The following is a 22,124-nucleotide window of genomic DNA, read 5'->3' as shown; positions in this document are numbered from 1 at the left end:
AGCTCGATTTAAATATGCCACAATTCATGAATAAGCCCACAATAATATTAACTAACATGTCAACACACACACACACACACACACACACACACACACACACACACACACACACCAGGTTAGGTAGGAGGATGGGAAGAAATAAAAGTATGATAATTTCCTCACATTTAATAGAGTGAATCAATTTCATTCTTGATGAAATTGATATATATGAACACTACTTAAACATACAAAAAAAAGTAACCGCTCATAATAGCAGAGACTCTACCACTTAATATACCAGAAGCCAGAGAGAAATACTGTAACACATAGAGAAATATCTGGAAGAACATTCATCAAAATGTTAACATGCTCTGTCTGGATGAGTGGATTGAGGATAAATTCCTTTTTCTTCTTTAAGCTTTGCCAGAGTTGGTTCCTCATCTCGTGGCCTTAGGACTTACTGCTCCCACTGTCTACAACACTCTTAGCCTATCGTCACATGGCTAACTCCTCCTCTGCTTGGGTATCTCCTTCTCACTACTTAGATACAGCTTATGTATAATTAATAGACTTCCTCAGAAAGACCTTCCCTGATTGTCCAGCCTAGAGCAGTGCCCTCCCCACCAACCACTATTATTTTATCCTGTCTTAATACCTTATTGCCCTGTGAAGTGCCTTCACAGCACTTTAACAGGATCAAAATTCAAAATTATCTTTTTTATCTTGCTAACCTCCCACACTAGCATGAAAACTCCATGAGGGGAGAGGCTTGCCTGTTTTCTTTCCCTGCTGTCTTTATCTCTCTCTTAGGACCGTGAAGCACATCTTGGCACATGATAGTCATTAAAAAGTTAATATGCATAAGACAATTTTATAATCAAACAAAGAAAAAACCTATTTTCGTTTGAGAAAAAAGCAAAGAGACTAAGTTGGTTGAAAAAAGTGAAAGATGAAACCAAAGGTATTTTATGCACACTTAAATGGCAAAAAAAATTTTAAATGTGAGAACCAGAGAGTGGGGAGGGAGGGGAAAAAATTAAAAATAAATAAACAAAAATGTGAGAATGCTAAATGTTGAAGAGGATATTGATCCTTGGGAAACCTTACACTTTGCTGGTGGGGTATAAACTGATTCGACTACTTTGGGAAACAATCTGACATCCTTTTATCAAGTTTATCATTTATGTACCCTATTACCCATCAATTCCACTCACTCCTAGAGAAACTTTCGTACGTGCACCAGGAGGCATAGGTTACAATGCTTACAGCAACTGTTTGTAAAGGCAAAAGACTGGAGTCCCAAATGTCCATCAGAAGGAAAATCAATAAATAAATTCTAAATTTAATTTGTCTAAATTAATTTATCTAAATAAATACATTATATGTTAATAAATAAATAAATTCTGGATGTCACACAATGGAATACTATGCAACAGTGGAAATGAATCCACTGCAGCCACACAAAACAATACAGATGAACCTTAGTATGACTTATCATCCCATGATTCCAATCTTACAAACCTTAGAGAGAAACAGAACCATACGATATGCTGTTTAGATGTAAGTGGATGTATAATAAAACTCTAAAAGCAAAGTAAAAGCAAGTATACGTCAACTTAAAGAAAGCAAAAGTACAACAAACACATTCATGTATTCTTTTGTATGTATCAAATATAATGTTAAAAAAAAAGTAAAAGAAAAAACGGGACCTCCCATTGGAGTTGATATCTATTTTTTCAAATATAAATACTGCACCATTAGGAATTTTGGTTAGAAACAATAAATTCTTTTTAAAAGAATATATTAGTTCTAAAATTAATAAGTTGTAAATGTTACATTAGGGTTCTGTCTTAAAGCCAACCATATTTTATTCACAACTATATCTGGCATAGTAGGTCTTCAATTAATATATACTGCTCAGCGGATGATAGGTGATACATATTTGAAGCACTATTAAGAAAAACAGCTATTTTTATTAAGCTAGGAACTGTTGTAAACACTTCACAGAAGTACCTCATTTGATCTTCCCAATAATCTTATGAAGTAAATTCCATTTTATCCCAAGTTCTAGGAGATTACAAAGAGAGCACCTACCTCGGCCCTGGAGAGTCCAAGATTAGAAAAACATCTTGGAGAGGAGTGAACTGAAACAAACTTACAGGAACACATTTTTCAATACAAAGTAATCAAGTAATTAATTTCTTAAGTTAGAGGCATCACCTTTTTTCTTTCACAGGTAGATTTATACTCTGTCCCCAATAAAATTAAGCAAAATGTATTGCTTAGGGTCATGTCGATTTATTAACCCACTGAGCCACCCAGGCGCCCCGGGTCATGTCGATTTAAAACATAGTACCTGGTACTCTTTGCAGATCTTAATTTCAAGAAAACGTGTAAAAAGTACAGCACTAATTGAGTTGGAGAAAAGAAAGGAAATTACTAGATGCCATGTGGTTGCACATGGCACAGCTTATTAGTGAAAGAATTGAAGGGATGTAAATAAAGTATAATATATTGAAAAAGTAAGAGTTCATTTTCAGGAAAGTAGGGAATTTTTTTTTTTAAGATTTTTAAAATATTTTTTTAAAGTTTTTTTTTAGGGCGCCTGGGTGGCTCAGTGGGTTAAGCCTCTGCCTTCGGCCCAGGTCATGATCCCAGGGTCCTGGGATCGAGTCCCGCATCGGGCTCTCTGCTCAGCAGGGAGCCTGCTTCCTCCTCTCTCTCTGACTCTCTGCCTACTTCTGCCTACTTGTGATCCCTATCCGTCAAATAAATAAATAAATAAATAATCTTAAAAAAGAAAAAAGACTAAAGTTTTTTTTAAAGATTATTTGACAGACAGAGATCACAAGTAGGTGGAGAGGCATGCAGAGAAAAGGTGGGGGGGAGCAGGCTCCCTGCTAAGCAGAGACCCAATGCAGGGCTGGATCCCAGGACGCTGGGATCATGACCTGAGCTGAAGGCAGAGGCTTTAACCCACTGAGCCACCCAGGCGCCCTGGGAATTCTTGATAAAACTCTAATGCACAAAAATTTAAGGAACACTTTTAAGATAAAATGGAGATTATGGCTCTGATGATTAAATATTTTAGAAATTTACATCTCAATTTCCCAGTATAAAGATGAAATGTCATATTACCATATGACCCCACCTACCTTCATTTCTAAAATGAATTTCAAGCAAACAAGTCCAAGAAGTGAGAAACAGGAGTGCCTGGGTGGCTCAGTTGGTTAAGTGTCTGCCTTTGGCTCAGGTCATGATCCTGAGATCCTGGTGTAGAGCCCGGTGTTGGGATCCCCGCTCAGTGGGAAGCCTGCTTCTCCCTCTGCTTACACTCTCTCAAATAAATAAAATCTGCTTTTTAAAAAGTGAGAAACATATATACCTATGTTTACGAGTCAGGAGAAAACAGGTTATATATATCTATATCTATATCTATATCTATATATAGATATAGATATATTTTTTTTTAAAGTAAGCTCTTCACACAATGTGGGGCTTGAATTAAGGACCCCAAGATCAAGAATCCCATGCTCTGGGCGCCTGGGTGGCTCAGTGGGTTAAAGCCTCTGCCTTCAGCTCAGGTCATGATCCCAGGGTCCTGGGATTGAGCCCCACATCGGGCTCTCTGCTCAGCAGGGACCCTGCTTCCTCCTCTCTCTCTGCCTGCCTGTTTACTTGTGCTGTCTGTCAAATAAATAAATAAAATCTTTAAAAAAAAAAAAAAAAGAATCACATGCTCTGCCAACTGAGCCAGCCAGGTGCCCTGTGTTATTAAAGAAACAGTATTGTTTCAGGGCGCCTGGGTGGCTCAGTGGGTTAAGCCTCTGCCTTCGTCTCAGGTCATGATCCCAGGGTCCTGGGATAAAGCCCTGCATCAGGCTCTCTGCTCAGCAGGGAGTCTGCTTCCCCCACTCTCTGCCTGCCTCTCTGCCTACTTGTGATCTGTCAAATAAATAAATAAAATCTTAAAAAAAAAAGTATTGTTTCTTTAATAAGAATGTCATTTTACAAATAACATTGTAAAATACAATGTTACAATTTAAAGAACTAAACCTTTGCTGCTAAACTGGGTTACAGGTTCTAATTCGCCCTATCCTACATCTGTTCCCAGCAGTTCATCTCTCTGCATCTCCGTAAAATGAGCTTAGACTGAATGCTCAAAGGGCCACTGAGTTCTGTTTCTTCGACTGGACTCTATGTTCCACAGCATGTGTTATTTTCTTAATAATAAAATGTTACAAAAATATTTAGTGTATCTACACTCCCATCCCCAGCTTTAGCACCTTGCTGTTATTTGAAGCACTTCGTTTATCCACCCTACCCCACAAGAGAATTTCTACCATTAATTTGGTATTTATCATTCCCATGCGAGTCTTCAGACTTTTGCTACACATGTACGTATGCATAAATACTATCGTGCTCCATGTTTTCCAACACTGAAATGTCATAATATTGTACACACCTTTACCTAACCTTTTATAGCACAATATTATTTGACGTTTACCATAGCGATACATCCAATGCCTGCCTCATTTTAACGGCTATATTTTTCTGCATATATTTAACAGCTATATTTTTCTGCATTTTTCTAGATATACTTAAATTATCCATTTGATGGATACCCATTTGATGGATCTATTGTCCATTTGATGAACATTTTGGTTATTTCCAACTTTTCAATTGTAAATAATACCATAATAAAGTTTTGTGCATCTCCTTATACAGAAGGCCTAGGAATATGCACATCTCCAACTTCACTGAATTTTGCCAAATTGTTCTCCAAAATGACTGAACTAGTTTACTGCATGTGGCAACAGCTGCTGAGAGGTCCAAAATATTAATTTTCCTCTTCATTTATTAACAGGTCCTCCCAATTTTAGACGGATGTGTAGCCAACTAGAATATACACCATTTCTCATTGTTCCTTATAACTATCTGCACAGGCCATGTACTTGAGTTCTGGCCAACGGTACATGACAAGAAGTAACTAGGCCATTTCTAGATTATACCTTAAATAGATGATACGGACCCTCCCATTCTTGTTGGTTGGTACGCAGATACCATAACTACAGTAGCTGGAGTAGCCATCCTGAACCAGAGAATGAACGTGCCTATTGAAGTTGACAGACCTGTCACAAACACTGTATCAGCCCCATGCTTGGACTATTACAGGAGAGAAAAATTCCACTTTATTAAACCTTATTATAGCTGGGTTCCTGTTACAACAGCCAGAATGTGTACCCTAACAGAAACATATTCCCATTGGCAGTACATAATAGTGTATTTTGTTTTGTATCTTTGCCAACATCATGAAATTTTTTTTTTAAATTTCATTTTTTTATTTGACACAGAGAGAGAGAGATCTCAAGTAGGCAGAGAAGCAGGCAGAGGGAGAGGGTAAAGTAGACTCCCCGCTGAGCAGAGAGCCCGATGCGGGGCTCGATCCCAGAACCCTGGGATCATGACCTGAGCCGAAGGCAGAGGCTTAACCCTCTGAGCCACCCAGGCACCCCTATCATGAAATTTTTACCAACTGACAGGCTTTTGAAATGGTATTTCACTGTCTTAACTTGCATTTTCCTGACTAGGGAGTCGACTTTTCATATATATTGGTCATTCTAGCCTTTTGTTCCAGTCAATACTTTTTGCCCATTTTTCCACTGGATATTTTTCTCATCAACTAAAAGCTTTAAATATTCTGTATATATATGCATTGTAAATTGCTTCTTCCTGACTTAATCTTGCTGCTATAGGCTAACCCCAGTATTCTCAACTGCCAAACAAGGTTAACATGGCTTTATAGCATGTGTCACTTGAGAGGAGGCGGAGAACATAACTCTCAGTACTGAATATGGAGACACCTCTCAGAAAGCATCTGGAATTTGCAAAGAAATTTCTATAACAATACATAATGGATCTTTCTTATAAAAAGTACACAAAATTTAAAAAAAAAAGATTCCATAGATTGACACGGTCTTTGAAAAACTGAGAACTAAAGGATGTAATAAAAGTAGGCAGAGGGGCGCCTGGGTGGCTCAGTAAGTTAAGCATCTTACTCTTGATTTTGGCTCAGGTCATGACCTCGGGGTCTTGAGTTTAACCCCTCACTGGACTCTGTGCTCAGTGGGGAGGCTGCTTGATATTCTCTCTCCCTCTGCCCTCCCTCCCACACCCATGTGTGCTCTCTCTAAAATTAATCTTTTTTTTTTTTCCTTAAAGGCTTTGCTGGAAAAGAAATGGAATCACATTACATTTCCTGGCCTTTTAAGTATTATTTACCATCAAGAAATCTTCATCAATTTCAAATTTAAAAATCAAACTATAGACAAAACACCTTGTTTACAGAACAAAATGCAAAATGTCCCAACCATGACACTGCAACAATGTGAAAGGTAGAAAAAGAACAGAAGAGTAAAGGATGATGATACCTTTGGTGAGGGGTTGGTGAGATACTGTCTTCAACTGATGGAACAGGAATAACAGATGTAAGTTATAGAGGTAACAGCAGAACAAAAAAATGTGATACAATTACATACATAAAGAGGAAACTGTGGTAGAGACAGAACAAATGAGCTAAATCCTTACCTAAGATAGTGAAATCAACAGATGTTAACAAGTCAATAATGTAAGGATATTATTCAAATACACTAAGGTGAAGCCAAAAGAAATATTGTTAAAAATAATTCTTCCTTTGGGCACCTGGGTGGCTCAGTTGGTTAAGCCTCTTCTTTCAGCTCAGGTCATGATCTCAGGGTCCTGGGATAGAACCCCATATCGGGCTCTCTGCTCAGCAGGGAGCCTGCATCCCCCTCTCTCTATGCCCGCCTCTCTGCCTACTTGTAATCTTGGTCTAATAAATAAAGTATTTTAAAAATAGTAATTCTTCCTTGGTGGGTGCCTGGGTGACTCAGTCATTAAGCGTCTGCCTTTGGCTCAGGTCCCGATCCCAGGGTCCTGGAATGAAGCCCCACCACTGGGCTTCCTGCTGAACGGGAAGCCTGCTTCTCCCTCTCCCACTCCCTGTGTTCGTGCTCCCTGTCTCTGTCAAATAAATAATCTTAAAAAAAGAAAAAAAATTCTTCCTTAGGACTGTGACCAAGGTGGGGCAGGGAACTATTGCTTTTTATTTGATCCACATTTGATTTTTAAAAGTGATATGCAGGGGCGCCTGGGTGGCTCAGTTGTTAAGCATCTACCTCTGGCTCAGGTCATGATCTCAGGATCCTGGGATCGAGCCCAGCATTGGGCTCTCTGCTCAGCAGGGAGCCTGCTTTCCCCCCTCTTTCTGCCTGCCTCTGCCTACTTGTGATCTGTCAAATAAATAAAATCTTAAAAAAAAAAAATAAAAGTGATATGCAGGGGTGCCTGGGTGGCAAGTTGTTTAAGCATCTACCTTCAGCTCAGGTCATGATCCCAGGGTCCTGGGATGGAGGCCAGCATCGGGCTCCCTGCTTAGTAGGGAGTCTGCTTCTCCCTCTCCCTCTGCCTGCTGCTTGGCCTACTTGTGCTCTCTCTGCCAACTAAATAAAATCTTAAAAAAATAAAAGTGATGCAATACAGCAAACAGAAATTTATTTTTGAAAAATTTAAAAAGATTTTATTTATTTATTTGACCGGGAGAGAAAGAGACAGCAAGAGGGGGAACACAAGCAGGGGGAGTTGGAGAGGGAGAAGCCGGCTTCCCGCTGAGCAGGGAGCCCGATGCAGGGCTTGATCCTAGTACCCTGGGATCATGACCTGAACTGAAGGCAGATGCTTAATGACTGAGTCACCCAGGCATCCCATAAAAATTCATTAAAAAACAACAACAACAACAACAACAACAACAAACCAGTAGGAACTTTACAAATTTCCAGGGACCAGGTAAAAGATTATGTGCACTTTGTAACTATGAACTTCTAGAGTTAAATAATTTGTCTCACCATTATTTGCTGATTGAGAAAGAGGATCAAGATATCCTTTGTCAACACCCTGTTATCAGAACTTTTTTTGATTTGGCGATGGCATTATACAGGTAAACCAACTCAATACAACAAACCTTTAGTGCCATGTGCAAAGGCATTGTGAACCACAGGTAGAACGACCGCTTTGACATACCAAAGTAATAAACTCAGTCACCTACTATGACTATTTCCAAGATAAGCTCTCTCCCACCCAAACACATTCATTGATTGTTCTCAAGTTTTGCTTTTGTGATCTCAATACTCTTCATGTACTGCATTGCCCCCCAAATCCTCCTAGGAACTGAAATGATGCTAAACACTAAACACCTGTATTTATTCCCACTTACAACCTGTAGCTGGACCACACTGGCCAATTACTGGCTCAGCTGCACCAGTCTCGATCCCCCCAACATCATGCTCTATCATGCTGACAGATCATTTGGCCCTTGTCCATTATCAAATCATTCTCTCTGGGACAGGGTTTCCTGCTATTGATAGCTGCTAAACTCCCACAAACATCAGCTTCTTGCCAAGAAGTCCAACACTGGTAGCCCACAGAACTGGCCTGCAAGTTATGTTTCATTTTATTTTTTTTTAAAGATTTATTTATTTATTTGACAGATCACAAGCAGGCAGAGAGGCAGGCAGACAGAGAGAGAGGAGGAAGCAGGCTCCCTGCTGAGCAGAGAGCCCGATGCAGGACTCGATCCCAGGACCCTGGGATCATGACCTGAGCCGAAGGCAGAAGCTTTAACCCACTGAGCCACCCAGGCACCCCGTTTCATTTTAATTTTTAAACAAAGCTATCTTTTTGCCAAATTTGAAAAGGTTTCTAAATTCCTTAGAAAAATGAGATTTGGCAACCCTGACTAAACATTACACATGGTATAAACCTTGTTTAGAACTCTCCAATTGGCTTGATTCGTATCTATTACCTATCTGGTTCCTGCAGCTTTTTTTTTTTTTTTTTAAGATTTGTCAGGGAGAAAGAGACAGATGGGAGAGAGAGCGAGCACACACAAGCTAGGGGGAGAGAGAGAGAAGCGGGCTCCCCGCTGAGCAAGGCGCCCCATGTGGGGACTCGATTCCAGGACCCTGAGAACCACAACCTGAGCTGAAGGCAGAGGCTTAACCAAACCGACTGAGCCACCCAGGCGCCCCTCTTGTTGGTATCTTAAGCTTGCAATCCCTAGCCTAGCCTACCTCTATTTTAACCTAGCGCTTATCTTTCACCATGTACGATATGGGAATTTTTGTTCTGGCAGACATCATACAGAAAAAATGGTATCTCAAAACATAGATATGTATATATATATCTCCTTCCAATCTTCCTGCAAGAACACAAATCGTTTTTCAGAACTATATCCAAGAGAACTTTGCAGTTAAAAGGGTTATTATTTAGCCAATCAATAAGTAACTTCTAAAGATCCTCCTTAAAAGAACAGCATGACTGAGTCATCTAAATTGCACAATGTTCAAATAAAGGCATGTGCTTATCTGGACCTCTGTTTCGATGAAATCAATTAACCAACTCCTGCAAGTTAGTTGGATTCAGCAATTATTAAGTACCTGTCTTTAACGAAGTTCCAGGCTGCAGCATGCTAGGTTTGAGAAAGGCAATGAACAAGACCTACTCCTGCCTTTAAGGAGGTTGTAGTCCAGCGTAGACACACAACATTAAAGGTTAAAGAGCTGGAACAACGAAAGCACCTAAGAAAGTCTGATGAAGACTCAGGGATTTGTAACAGGAAATAACCTCTAAATTAAAATTTGGTAAGTGAGGAAGCAGAAGTTACCAAACCAAAGAGCTAACGGGAGGAGATACGGAAATATGGACAGAAAAAAGCTTGAGCTGAGGACCACAGGGAAATGGAAGTCAATGACATCGGGAAGACAAGCAGGAGTCAGATTATGAAAGGTCTCCTAAGCCAAAGAGAGAAGTAAAACATGAGTGTCATTCATTATTCTTACCCCTAATGTCACTTCCAAACATTCATGTTTTATCCTGAGGGAAAAGAGGAATCATTAAAATAAAGAGAAACAGGAAAAGAAGTTGAAGAAACTCCAAAAGGAATAATCTAGAGACTACTAAGGTAAGAGTCACTCCGTAAAAAAACTATCAAGGAAATCAAAAGATAAGCCACAAACTGGAAGAAAATAGTTGACCTACACCTTATACAGGACCGTGTATATCAAAAATACACAAAGAAACTCTTAAAGCTCAACAGCAAGAAACCCAATTTAAAAACGGACCAAAGACCTGAACACAGCTTACCAAGTGAGATATAAGCATAGGAGAAGATGCGCCACATTTTGTTATCAGGGAAATGCAGATTAAAATGAGACACCACTGTGTACCTATTAGAACGGCCAAAATCTGGAACACTGACCCCACCAGATGCAGGCAAGGAGTGGAGCATTAGAAACTCTCACATATTGTCAGTGGGAATGAAAAACGATAAAACCACTGTGGAAGATGGTTTGGCAGTTTCTTACAAAACTGAGTATATCTTTACTATACAATGCAGCAATTAGATTGTGCTCCTTGGCATTTACACAAAGAAGCTGAATATTTATGCCCACATAAGGACCTGCACATGGACGTTTATCGCAGCTTTACTCATAATTGCCAAAACCTGGAAGCAACCAAGATGTCCTTCAGCAGGTGATAGAGAAACTGTGGTACATCCAGCAGAGTATCATTCAGCACTAAAAAGAAATGAGCTAGGGATGCCTGAGTGGCTTTGTTGGTTGAGCGTCTACCTTGGGCTCAAGGTCCTGATGCCAGGGTCCTGGGATCAAGTCCCATGTCAGGCTTCCTGGTCAGGGGGCAGCCTGCTTCTCCCTCTGCCCCTCCCCCTGCCCCACTTGTGCACACGCACTCTGCCCAATAAAATCTTTTTCAAACAATAATAAATAGAAAGAAATGAGCTAACAAGTCAGGAAAAGATAGAGGAAATTTAAATGCTTATGCCAATCTGCAAAGGCTTTATACTGTATGATTCCAATTCTATGACACTGTGGAAAAAGAAGAATAGAGACAATATAAAGATCAAAATAGGGGCGCCTGGGTGGCTCAGTTGGTTGGGCAGCTGTCTTCAGCTCAGGTCATAATCCCAGGGTCCTGGGAGCAAGTCCCACATCGGGCTCCTTGCTCAGTGGGGAGCCTGCTTCTCTGTCTGCCTTTCCCCCTGCTTGTGCCATCTCTCTCTGACAAATTAAAATCTAAAAAAGGAAAAAAAAAAAAAAAGATCAAAATAAGCACTGGTGAGAGCGCTTGAGAAAAGGAAACCCTTGTAAACTGCTGGTAAAAATGTAAGTTGATACAGCCACTATGGAAAAGAGTATGAAGGTTTCTCAAAACAACAACAACAACAACAACAACAACAACAACAAACCTAACAGAAATACCATACAGTCCAGTAATTCCACTTCCAGGTACTTACCCAGAGGAAATGAAAACACTAATATGAAAAGCTTTATGTACCACTATGTTTACTGTAGCATTAGTTACAGTAGCCAAAACATGGAAGCAACCTAAGTGTTCATCAACAGATGAATGGATAGTGTTCAAATATACAATATTACTCAGTCATAATAAAAAATAATGAAATCTTGGCATTTACATGGTGGATGAACCATGGAGGGTATTATGCTAAGTGAAATAAGACAGGGTAAGACAAACGCCATACAATTTCACTTACATGTGGAATCTAAAAAACAAAAACAGAAACAGACTTTGTATAAGAGTACAAGCTGGAGGTTGCCAGAGAAGTGGGAGGGGGATGAACAAAATAGGTGAGGGGATTTAAAAGACGCAAACTTCCAGTTATAAAATAAGCAAGCCATGGTGGTGAAAAGTACAGCACAAGCAATATAGCCCCTAAAATTGTAGTAAGCATATGGTAACAGATAACACTTACCTTGGTGAGCATTTTACGTTTACAATTGTCAAGTCACTGTGCTGTACACCTGAATTTAATACAGCAACTGTTCCTCAATGTGGGAATAAAAAAGACAGAAAAAAAAAATCCGTGGTTGCCTGGCATCGGAGTGGAGATGAATACGCAGAACATAGAGGGTTTTTAGGATGAAGACGACATGCTGTATTAATGACAGATGTATGCCATCTTATATTATTCAGACCCACAGAACGCACTACACCAAGAGCAAACCCAAAGGTAAAGTATGGATTTTGCATGATTCCGATATGTCAGTGTAGGTTCATCCTTAGTAGAACTTGTAGTATTCTGGTCAATGGTGGTGATAATGGGAGAGGCTATGCATATGTGGGAGCAGAGGACATATGATAAATCCCTGTGCCTTCGTTTCAATTTTGGTGTAAGCCTAAAACTGCTCTAAAATAATAAAATCTAAAAAAAATAAAGGAGGTGGTATTCCAGAACACAGTAAAAGGGGTTAGCCACTTAAAAGGAAAAAAAAAAAAAAGGTACCTAGTCCAAAGCAATCAAAGTGTAGTCGTGGGTTTCTATGGGTTATTTCACAGATATGGTATCTAAAAAGTTAAGGGCTGGGGCACCTGTGTGGCTCAGTTGGTTAAGCATCTGCCTTTGGCTCAGGTCATGGTCCCAGGGTCCTGCGATTGAGCTCTGCAGGGTGCTCCCTGCTCAGCGGGAAGCCTGCTTCTCCCTCTCCCACTCCCCCTGCTTGTGTTCCCCCTCTCAACTGTGTCAGATGGCTGTGTCTCTGTCAAATAAATCTTTTAACAAATAAAAATTTAAAAAGTTAAGGGCCGTAGCTTTTACGATTTTCACGAATTAGGGAGCAAAGTCATCAGACAAGCGCATGTTTAAGTGGTACAGGGTGCTTTTGGGAGCACACAAAAATCTGAACAGATGAGGGAAAGGTGACTATATCCTTACACAGAAGTGCTTTGCATTATCATGAACCCAGTAAACACCAAAATGTGATTATACACTTAAGACATAAAACTGCAAAGGTTATGTGACTGTCCCCAGTAGTGCAGCACTATACAACCAATATTCAAAAAGAAAGATTAACCATTTACTCAAAAAATTTACTGAGCACCTACTACATTTAAGTAATATAACTGAAGACTTCATTGAAGGGGAACTTCAGATGTCAGTGGGTCGAAGGCAGAGGGACAAAGATGTCTTGAGGACAAATGGAACAAAGCTATTTATAAATGGTTCATTCCATTTTAGATAATGAGCAACGAGCGCAGATTCTCTCACACTCCAGGTACAAAAAATCTGGAAGAATGAGTATCACACTCACTTCAGACAACTGTTAGAAACTGTACCTTTGTGGAGAACAAGGTCTCAGGAAGGTTCTATGCAGAAATTAGAGAAGTTCAATTATATGCAATGGGACTTATGTGGGCGTAACAAAAAGGTTACTGAGGGACGGAGCAATGTTTTACCATTGGGAAAAATTGAGGTATTTACAGGAAGGCGACCAAGGAAAATAAAGGTGTGTGGTATAGAGGATTTCTAAAAACATTTTAAGCTAGCCTTGGTGAACAGAAATTTGTGTTTTGTTTTTGTTTTTTAAGTAAGCTCTACACCCAACATGGTGTTTGAACTCATGACCCTGAGATCAAGAGTTGCATGCTAAACTGTCTGAGCCAGATAAGCACCTGGAGAAATTCTCTTAATTTGACCAACTCAGTAGCAGTCAGAACCAATTACAGTTCCTAAAGATTCTACTACCCCAGATCACCAGGACAATAGTAATGAGGAAACGGTGGCAGCGTTGGGTAATGCAGGAGCAGACACTTGGGGGCACTTCTGAAGAGATGTGAAGTCCAAAACCACAGCTCTAGCCAGTATTAGTAAATTATTTAATCTCTACACCTAAGGTGGGGCCTTTTAACTCACAACCCCAAGATCAAGAGTCACAGACCCTCCAGTGTCAGCCAAATATCCCGAGTCACTGTTATTTTTTAATATTAAGAATGAAAATCACTCCACTTCCTAGAGAAAATGTGTATCCCAAATGTGGTATTCAAGAACCATTACATGTTGGGCGCCTGGGTGGCTCAGTGGGTTAAGCCTCTGCCTTCAGTTCAGGTCATGATCTCAGGGTCCTGGGATCAAGTCCCGCATCGGGCTCTCTGCTTGGCGGGGAGTCTGCTTTCTCTCTTTCTCTCTCTGCCTGCCTCTCTGCCTACTTGTGATCTCTCTCTGTCAAATAAACAAACAAACAAAAAAAGAACCATTACATGTTAGCCTCAAATTACCCTATCCTCTTCTCTTCAACTTTCATTCACTGTTAACGACTTTCCAGTCTTTCTCTGAATATTATTTTCAATTTGTCCAAATCCTAACAATCCTTCAAGACCTAGTTCAAATGCCACCTTTTCCCTGACACAGTGCAGGTGGAAATACCTTTCTCCAAATTTAACTTCCATTGGGAGCATTTTTACTTCCTTACGTTAGCATCCTTCTTAGACTCAGAAAGTACTTTTAAGTTTTGGTTTGGTTTGGCTAAAACCCCTGTAATCTCCACTGGTGTGACACTTACATATAGAAACTTTTTCTCACAAGCCTAGAAAATTTATAATTACATTGCTTTAGAGAAATATCTAAAGATCATAAAATTACTAAATAAATGGACAAGGATTTGACGGCAGGATCTAAGTTTATGATTAGCCACTATGCTATATCTGATTCATTCTACCTGTTTAACCTCAATACTTGATCACAGACCCCATATATCCAGTCTAAACATCCTCACTTACGTCTTTCTCCAGAAAGACATTTCCATTTTTAATGAAAATAACTGCCTTTTCCACACCAAAAACTGCCCAGAACAGCTGATGCTTATTACTTTAATCATTCCCAATATAAATTGTTGTGGATACACTTAATAAAATGGGCTCAGACAAGTATCATAAATAATAAATGAAAGATTTTATTCATCTTTGTAAATAACAGGGGCTCAAATATTAATGGTTAACCATAATCAAGGGACAAAGAAGCTTACTTTTAATAATGCAGGAGCAAAAATCCTTCAACTTTTAGATGAAAACACAAAATGAAAACTGCTTCGGCTATAAAAATAAAACATTTCTCAAATGGTAGTTTTAGCTTTCTTAAAGCCTAGCAAACACCCCCCAGACTACCTTAAAGAGAAACAAAGTTCAGTGCCTTTTGGAGTTTCAGTCTTAGTGTATGGCTATTCACTAAGATAACATCTCTTCCCCCAAACCCTAAGAACAGGCTAAAATTCAACATTACTAAATACTCTAATTGTGGTCATTCACTTCATTTTTCTTTTGCCTTAGCTTCCAGGTGATACATCACAGTGAGAAAATACATTACTAATACTCGTGCAAGAAAATTTTACTTAAGGGGGGGGGGGGAAGGGTCATCTTAAGCAGGTAAATCTCAAGCAAGCTCCACGCCTAGGGTGGAGCTCAACATTGTTCTCACAACCCTGAGATCTTAACTTTAGCCCAAATCAAGAGTCCAACACTTAATCAACTGAGCCACCCAGATGCCCTGTAAGAAAATGTATGCTACTGGCCACATTTTTCTGTTTAGCTAGATCACTTAACCATACAAAAGGACTCATCCTTTATTCTCCCTTGCTTGCTCAGGCCCTCCTTACCATCCTCTATCCCGTGTATAACTTGCTTTTCCATGCCCCTCCCTGCCAGTACAATGCTAGAGTGAAGACTGTAGACTGAACTGAAAAGGGTCCCCTCTTTCCTACAACCTTTTGGAATCTTCAACTGTTTCACAAAATAATGCTATCCTAGGAAAGATATTCCTAGGAAGGAAATGGACATATTACTCAGAAATAAATCACCTTCCCCAGTATAGCAATTAAATGTTTTCACTTGGAAGTTCCATATACTATCTTATTATTAAATACAACATCCCACCTTTTCTCTTAATTTATAAAGCACTGCTTCCATGAAAATCAAATATCAGCTTCCCAACATTTTACCATTAGATAATGATTCCTACAATATTCCAGAAAGAGCACAAGGTTGGCTCCCCCACCGCCCCGTCATTTCTGACCAGCTGTCTACTGTCAGTTTTAACTGGAGCTGAAAAAAAGGCTTTAAATAAACTGAAAAGTCATCACTGGATTTTAAAATAGTGACATTTAAATAATTCTTCTTGAAATGCTCTTTATCAGCCACTTATTCCTGAAAAAAGCTTGAAATATAATTAGTGTTTAAAAAACCATACAAAATAAAAAGAAAACAAACCAGACAAAGGAGTTAAGGTACATTTCAATTTAATCATTGTGCACACAAATCTGTAAAAATGCTAGACACACATACATTAAGTCGCAAAGGAAATTCAAGAATTCTTGTTTACGTCTAAATGTTAAACTATGGAAATTTGACTACTTACTCTCACCACTATTACATGCATTTAGAGTTACATACTTACCACATTTTCAATGTCAGCTTATCCTTGCTAGGAAAGGACAGAGTTCCTTAGAAATTAACTTCACTTTAAATCTTAAAGACATAAATTGAGGGTCCATACTTTGTTTAGTGTTTATCTAGAAGAATACATCACCATTATCACATACTCAAAACATCAATTTTCAGATTTATTTTAGAAGACTATCATTTTCCATACTAAAAAAGCATTAGGAGCAGCTTCCTGTTCATTGTTGGTTTACAAATATTACAGCAAGAAATACAATGTGAAAACATCCTTAGCTAATATTTTGACAAAGCTAGGATGTGGCTAAAGACTAGAGAGAGAAAAAAATCCATGTGTCTCTCTGAAGGAAAAGTACTAAACAGGGCATAAAATAATTAGAAATCTACCCAGAGGCTAATTTCTATTAGTATACACAGTCCCAGAAACCAGTATTTTTAACCCAAGTTTTCCATGCAAGGTTAGAAAGATTTAAAGATACACTTGAAATTTTCAAGCCTCATTCAGAGAGAATCCTATAGGCACTAGTCTGCAGGAGCATTTCAGGCAAGCCCTTCTTCAAGCCTACCCTCAGCTTTAATTGTTCATGAATCACTGCAACAACAGCTCCACGGAGAAGGGACAAATTCTGATATTTAAATCTTACACCTGTGCAGTTTAGGAACCAAAAGCATTGAGACAAATCTTTTGGTTGTCAGCTAAAAAGAAAATCTTAAGCTTAAAAACATTTTTAAAAAGCACTAGTTTGGAGTAAGAACATTTTTTCCAATTTACCAAAAGAAAAAAATTGCATGTTACAGTCTAAGTGGAAGTCAGAAAAGTGATCCTGAGTTATTAGGGAAATGTCAGAAGGTGAAATAAACTTTTAAAATACATTTCCAATTCAGGTATTATCTAAAGAGTGTAAAATTTCAGACTGCTCACTTCTTCGATCAGTATCCCGTTTCAGTTAAACTTAAAAGGAAAAATTGTGACATAGAATTATAAAACAATACTCACCAGAAAAGCAGCTTTATAGAGATGGTTTTAAGGAAAACCATTTCCACTGTATCTACGCCATTTCTTATACAGATTAAACTGTGAAAGGCAATGAAACTTAAGCCCTTAGGCAATTTTATATTAAAAAACAGGTGGATATCTTACAAAATAATTTTATTATCAGTTGATATATCGAGATTTTTAATTAACTAAGTGCATGACTTTCATATCAAATAACATTAAGATGGTCTGTTTTTCAGTGGCTAATCACCATCCCCATTTAACAGAATACAAGATCAACTAGTTTTATGTACTGACTGTCTCAATTAGACATCATTACACTTAGGGTATGGAGAAGGAAGCCATGCACGCAATGCTACAGAATGGAAGGATGGTTCAGGCTTATACAAACCAAACTGTAAGCTTTATTCTTTTTTTCTAGGTATTTAAAATGTTTATCAACATTAAGAGTATAATATTTAAAGATTAAAGGAAAGGTCTCAAAGATGGCCGAAGACAACAATGAATTCTGGTAGAAACAACGACAGTAATAAAAACCTTAACAGATCTTTTACAAGCCGTATACCTCACTGCCACTCAAAAGGCATACACAAGGAATCTGTCTAGGTTTCCTGATGAGTGGTCAGTTTTCATCTGAATATTAAAAAGTCAGTTTTGTTATTCTTAATTCAAGGTAAAATGAGCCCACAGTGGTGGTGCACCAACAAAATAGGTTATAGTTTACAAAAAAGATGAACAAAATTAGTACTTATTTACAGCAAGAATTACTAAAACATTTAACAAAAAAAAAAAAAAACCAGTATGAAAACATTTTCTAGTTTATGATTGCACACCATTTATCACTGTTAGAGGTGAGGAAACTTGATTTTCTTGGGTTGATATATACTGTAAAAAGTTAAAAGGTAAAATATGAGTACCACATGTGAGAGGCTTAAGTAAGAGCCTGGACCTAAAGCCCTGCACTCTGTTATCATATACCAACGTGTGTAGAGCCAATCAAAACTGTCACTATCTTTTCCTTTTATGTACAACATATCTACTTAGGGTCAACCACAACCAGATAATAAAGGAGCGGTATTACACCTTTCTCACAACTGAGGTTAGCAAACCTAGCTACTTTGGCCCAAGTACTGAGTGTTTAAAAAGTGTCCAATGGATCTGTTATTAGTTATACTCACATTTAAGTAACTGCACAGCTTTCTTCCTTGTGTGGGTTATATGGATATGTTTGAAAAAAAAAATAGGAACATCAGGTACTTACAGATTAAACTAACCTGTACTGGCAGGGCTGTGGGATTTTTCTTCTCTACCAGTAAGTAGCAAATGCTGAAATTCTGCTGCTAGTTAACAAAAACACAAATTGTATTAAACTGAGGAGTTCAATCCATAGTTTAAAAAGTCAATGTGCATTAAATTTCCTCAGAACCTGACATAAATACATTTTAAACTTTTTCCCTAAGTCTTACAAAAGTTAGCTTACATTGATTCTTAAATTTAGTGACCTTATGAGAATGACTTAAAAACACTATCTCTTGGACACACCTTACTTTTAATAAAAACTATGTATTCCAATATGTATATTATGTGGAAATTCTGGTTCCTCTAAAAAGGGGGGGGGGCATGTGTCGGGGGGGAAAAAGCTCAACATGGTAATTTCTAAATTTAAGTATATGCAGACATATGCCACAGAGGAAAGCAACTTTTAATTGTTTAAAATTCAAACTTCAAAACACTTGATTTCATGTTATTAGATTTAAAACATGGACTGAAAGGTAAATGTTCCTCCTGTAAATACATAATAAACTAGTAACTAAAAGGGAAGCTTTGCTTAATAAATATATGCCCCATACTATTCTAACTCAAACCTACAGAAATTTCAGTACTTCCCTTGACTCACTTGGGTGGTTAAGAAGTCTTTTTCTTATTAGTAGAGAAAGGAAATGATGCTGCAAATTTTATTTTCATCTGATTGCTCAAATATTTATGAACAAAATATTAAGAGTAAGCTAAATTATAATAAATGATTTGGTGAAACCTTAATCACAAATGCAAACTGCAAGTAGGAATGCTGTACCTTTCACTACATTTAAGGTTCTTAAGCCTAACATTATATAGTGTAAACTGGGGAAACACTCTTCATTTTTATCCAAGCTGGGCATCAAAAATTTCACTGCCAGCTCCTCAAATTTAACCAAAGGTAAAGCATACAGATTCTTTATCAATAACGATGGTTTAAACAAATCAACAACAAAAAAAACCCACAAAAATCCAGACACAGTAAGAATGCCAAAGGGTCAGGATAATTCCAAAAAGGGCCTTCCCCTCTTTACACAGCATTACACAAACCCCTGCCCAAACACACAGCAAATTACTGAAGCTGTGCCACAACACAACTTTACACAGCATTTAGAATTAATGGATGAGGTCCAAGTTATCAATCATTAAAAAAGTTTACTCACATGTATCTTCTCTGTGGTTAATTTGATCAAGATTAAAAACATATACACAAACATATTCTAATATATCTGATTATATGCCTTCTAAAGAACCTAACCATGAACAATCTTGACTTATACAGGATTCAATTTGCTTCGAACAGTAATAGTTCCAATTAGCTTCAGTGAAGAGCTCCTTTAGGCCTTCAATTTCTGCCTTAATATGACTTCTACATCCTGCTTATTGGTAGAATAAAGGTATTTCCTCTGAGGATACATGAGCTTAATTGAACAGATTTAAAGAGACATCGTTTAAAAATTCAAATTAATATAGTTTCAAGCTATTATTTTTCCAGAGTTAGAAAGAAAATGAAAGGCTCTTCCCTTTATGGCTAATTGAACAAGAACATATACAGCTCAGAGCAGAAACAACAGCACTTAGAAAAAGCAATTCTTTTCTGAGCTTTATTGATCTTATTTTTTAATGCTACTGTCAAATATATTATTTCTAATCAAAAATTGCCAAGTAATATCATGAAGATACTGGGGAAAAGTTGGAGATATTTTAAGAATTAGGGAGCTCAAACTCAAGTCCCACATTCCCCATTTCCTACAAGTTAGTGTGATTTAGATCCCATAACAGGGAATGCCTAACAGGAAGATATTAAAAGTATTGTTCTGAAAATTCAACATTAATCACAAAATTATGAATAATCACTATGTGCACAACACTATATACAACACCATTCAAGTAACTGTTTCTCATTTTGCCAAGACATATCACACAGAAGTGAGAGGATTTCTGTGTTAGAAAAACAAAAAGTCATTAATTAAAATGATTCAGATGACGGAAAACAAAATACTGAGAAAGTGTTAAAAAAACAAAAAAAGTAACCTTCACTAATATTCAAGTGATGAGACAGCAAGCAGAAGGGTAACTAGGGGGAATGTTTACTTACAAAACTGCCTTAGAGTCAATAATCTTATAACTCAATCCCTCCTTTTAGAAGAGTTCTCCGTAAAAAGTTACAGTAAGAGAAAAACGACCGTGTTTTGGAATAACATACAAAACTTACTATTAGGCAGGTAAATACTGCCTCTTTAAAAAGACATACCTGATTTATACAAAATTTTTATATTTTAAATTCTTTTTATCCCCTACCCAGACCAAGTAACAGTTTACTCAAAACAAAATTTTATCTCTGTAAAGTAGCTAGTTCAACATTTACCAAATGAAACATTTATCAGTGGAAGTAACAGACACCTGACAGTTATGTAATTCTCAAAATCATTCTACTTCAGAGATATCAAGAAAATTAACTTCAACAAATTATGCCACCCTTAGAAAATCCCTCCAACCCCCAGCAGTCAAGTATGTAAGAGCCTATTTCAATTTTTTCAACTATTACCATTAGAATTAGGACAAGCAGCTTCACTATACTGGGGGATGGTGGGTGCAACAGAAAACATCTCCAATTAAGGAGACTTAAGAGGTGTAATTACCAGTTTATAAATGTATTCTTTTGTTGTGACAAAATTTTTTTCAAACACTAAAATCTTTTTTCCATGATTCAGTTACAGAGAAAATCTTATGTTCTAATTGCACAGGTGAAAATTTGGAATTCATTTAATGTGTACTTCCTTATGCTTCCAAGAATTAAAACCATATGAAAACAATCCCAGGTTAGCTAAACACTGTACTGTATGTTGTTACTGTTCAAAAGAAAATGCAATCTGAATAGAACAGATGTGTTACTTAAACACAGAAAGAAACAAAAGTCATCCAGGTTTATGTTTTGGCCTCTGTTCCATTTCCTTCTTTACTCTTCAAAACATACACACATAACGTTTCTCACCAAATAAAAGCAAATTTTAGTTGGAATCAAATGTGGATACTTTTCATGTGTGCATATTGCATAAAATATTGCTCAGTAAGGTTGAAAACAAACCTCAAAAAAGTTCCAAAACAACAGTTCAATGTACTAAGTTTACCATGATTCAACTTCAGTCTGGCTACCTGAAAATTAGGAATCTATCCATACTGACAGGTTTGTAATACTCAAACTCTTCTATTATCCCCTTTATCTAATCAAATGTGTAGTGTATATGCATACATACCACACACACACCATCTTCCCACTCTTCACAAGGGCTCTACATTAACATTTGCTCTAATGTGGTGAAGTTTGAAAATATTAAAAATCACAAGCATTTCCACATGACCCTTCAACCTTAATGTTCAATGCATAACTTTGGGATTAAGAATGCAGATTTCAGTGTCCTGTAGCATTTCCAATGATCAAACTTATCCATGACGTTAAATTTAATAGTTTGAAGAGAAAATGACCAGTAACTTTTTCCTAAAAGTGAAA

Source organism: Enhydra lutris, unplaced genomic scaffold, assembly GCF_002288905.1.
Source record: "Enhydra lutris kenyoni isolate GAN:26980312 unplaced genomic scaffold, ASM228890v2 scaffoldscaffold26, whole genome shotgun sequence".
Lineage (NCBI taxonomy): Eukaryota > Metazoa > Chordata > Mammalia > Carnivora > Mustelidae > Enhydra > Enhydra lutris.
Note: the sequence above shows the minus strand (reverse complement) of the source record.